Source organism: Otolemur garnettii, unplaced genomic scaffold (genome assembly GCF_000181295.1).
Source record: "Otolemur garnettii isolate 467f Iridium unplaced genomic scaffold, OtoGar3 scaffold00162, whole genome shotgun sequence".
Classification (NCBI taxonomy): domain Eukaryota; kingdom Metazoa; phylum Chordata; class Mammalia; order Primates; family Galagidae; genus Otolemur; species Otolemur garnettii.
The window spans coordinates 631,803-635,020 of NW_003852557.1; positions in this window are offsets into that span (position 1 = coordinate 631,803).

Below are 3,218 nucleotides of genomic sequence, written 5' to 3' on the forward strand. Positions count from 1 at the left end.
GCCCTTGCAAAGTTTGGGAGTAATTAACATCGTGAGAGGGGGAGGAGGGCAATTTGGATTTCAACGCTTGGCAGCTTTGCCCCTCGAAAATACCTTGTGGTTGGAGAAATGACCCTTTAGGCTCACTGTAGCATTTTTCTTTCAATAAGTGACAAACATCCATCATGTACCACATCTCTCACAACATTTCAGCCTGTCACTAATGACCTTATTGGAAAGAACATTTGATTTAAGATTTAAACCTTTCAAGACAACCTCTCGTAGTTTGGATATATACATTTGAGATAAAATTAATATGGCTTTAGGCTGCAGTCAAGTAGTAAATCCATGACTTTTCTGGGTTTGAGAACAGCAATCTCCCCCCGCCCCCTTTTCTTACCCCTCCTTCTCAAATTCTTTAAAACAAATGTGCTTAAATCAAGCCCTGCTTGTCCTGGAAATATATTTAGATGACTTCATCCATTTTTGACCAACTGATGGCATAGTCTCGGAGGTGTCAAAAGAATTATTATCTTATTTTAGGAGTCAAGGTTGGAGCAGCAAGTGTCTGTTATTCTCTCTGATAGCTGTACATCAGATTCTAGACTAATGGTCTTGTGGCAGAGGAAATGATTTAAGTCAGGAGAAAGGACAATGAATATTGTCATGGCATCTGACAGCATCTGTAAAGCTGAAGAAATGTTGTTGCTTCTATTAGAACCTTTACTTTCATATACATACATACATCCGCCACAACTGAGTCCACACATTTTTACCCTTTGATAGGAGAGATGTGGTCCTGACCTTGATCCCCTTTGAGTAGGATGTGCAAGTGTGTGTAGCCCTTGTTTCCTGTGTAGGTTAATTTGAGGGTGGCAGGCACGTGCATGCACCATTTTTTGCTTTTATTTCTGCTTGCAGAACTAGGGGAGCTGCAGGGGCTTCTGAGTTCCTACCAGCTCCTTGAGGAGATCTCTGGCATGCGAGGGCGGTAAGAAGTGCAGGTGTCTTCCCTGAGGAAGGAGCGTGGTTCTTTACTGGAATGGGAAACGTGCCTACACTTGCACCATTCCCTCCCAGGCCCCATGCCAGGTGCACTGCTACTGGCACTCTACAGTGAACAAGACAGATGTGGCCGGTAGGCTCAGAGAGGTTACCCAAGTAGGGGAGGTGGGTAAGTCAACAGACACTCACTGTGAAGTTGATAAATGCTGAGAGAGAGAAGCCTGGGATCCTGTGGGAACATCTGGTGGAGGAATATACCCGGCTTGGGTGCTGGTAGGCCCCTTGCAGAGGTTATCATAGAGCTCTTATTCCAGCCAAGTCCTCTTCCTAGGGCTACGGTCAGGATCACCTCTACCCTCACCAACCTTTCCAAAAAATTCTCTTTCTAAAAATTTATAAATTATACTTTCTCTTTCCTTAGGCTAAAGTGCCTTTGTCCCAGGTGGTCCCTGGTTGTGGGGGGGTGTCTCACTGATGTTTCAGATTTCTTAGCTATGTCTCAATTCTAGGGGCCCTGCCATTGAGCCACCCAGACGGAGAAAGGTACACAGCTGAGAGCTTAGACGGGTTCAGTAGGTTGTAGGAAAGAGGAAAGTCCAACCCAAGCCCATCTAGGGGTCTAGGCTTACCTCAAGCAGAGTTTGAGGAGTTTGAAGGAGTCACAACTGCATTATGGACTAGCCAGACCTGAGAGATATGACCAATATATCTGTCTGTCTGTTTGTCTCTCTCTCTCTCTATCTATCTACCAATATATCTATCTGTTTATCTATCTATCTATCTATCTATCTATCTATCTATCTATCTATCTATCAATATATCTATCTGCCTATCTATCTATCTATCTATCTATCTATCTATCTATCGGTCATATCTCCCAGGTTTGGCTAGTCCATAATGCAAAAAAATCACATGTGCCCTGTAAGTATGTAAAATATTAATAAGATAAAATAATAGTAATGATAAAAAAGGAATGACCCACTCCCTGGTGCCTTCCATGATCGGTTGGGGAGCAGATCCCTAGATTTAAGACATGGTGGCACCGACTGAGAAGTGTGCTGGGGGATCCGTTGGGGATCGAGCGTTTCCCTCCCAGCCCCCCCAGTCCTCTCTGTCCCCTCCCACATCCTGTCTGTCACTACACCTACTCTTCTCCCCCAACAGCCACAGCCCTTTACACTCTCCCTCCCAGCCGCCTCCAGCTTGGCCTGAGTCCTGTCACCATCCCCCTGACCCTAGACCTGGTGACAGCTCCTGTGGGCCTCCACCCCTTCCCTCTGGCCTCTGTGCCATTCTCCAGGCAGCTCCTGGATCGGTCTTTTACCAGTGGAAATCTGCTCACACCACTCAGGATAAAATAAAATTCCCCACCCTGGCCTGTGGGGCGTGACAAGGGGGATCTTTCTCACCTCTCCAATCTCAACTCCTGCTCTTTCCTTCTCTCAAGCCTGTGGCTGCAGATACGCCAACTTCAGTCAGACTCTTATCTCTTGGCTTTTATCCTGCCCCCTTTCCTGAGAGGACTCCTAAATCTCAATGAGGGGCCACATTATACTCTCTCCTACCAGCCTGTCCTTCACTGCATGGACCACAGTTTGCAATAACCTATTAACTGGAGTGTCTGCCTCAGCCACTTGCCTGTGTGCTCCATGGGGAAAGGGAGGTGGAAGGCTTGGTTAAATACCCTTGAACGTGGCCTGGCACCCAGTAGACCCCGACGTTTGTTGAGTGACAGATTGATGTAACAAGAGACACTCTACTGCACATCCATTACAGTGGCTGCGAGCCATGTGTGGCTATTCAGATTTAAAATTAATTAAAATTGAATGAGGTTAAGAATTTAGTTTCTCAGGCATGCTGGGCACATTTCAAGTTCTCATTAGCCCCATGAGGCTGGTGGGGCTATTCCATTGGACAATGCAGGACATTTCCACCATTCTGGAGAGTTCTACTGGGCTGTGCTGCTAGCACAGGTGAGTATCAGTATCAGTCCATTCTCTCAGGTGGTTAAGAAATGTCATTTTGGCTCCACGCCTATAGCTCAACCGGCTGAGGCGCCAGCCACATACACCTAGGGTGGCGGGTTCGAATCCCCAGCCGGACCCGCCAAACAACAATGACGGCTGCAACCAAAAAAAAAATAGCCGGGCGTTGTGGCAGGTGCCTGTGGTCCCAGCTACTTGGGAGGCTGAGGCAGGAGACTCGCTTGAGCCCAGGAGTTGGAGGTTGCTGTG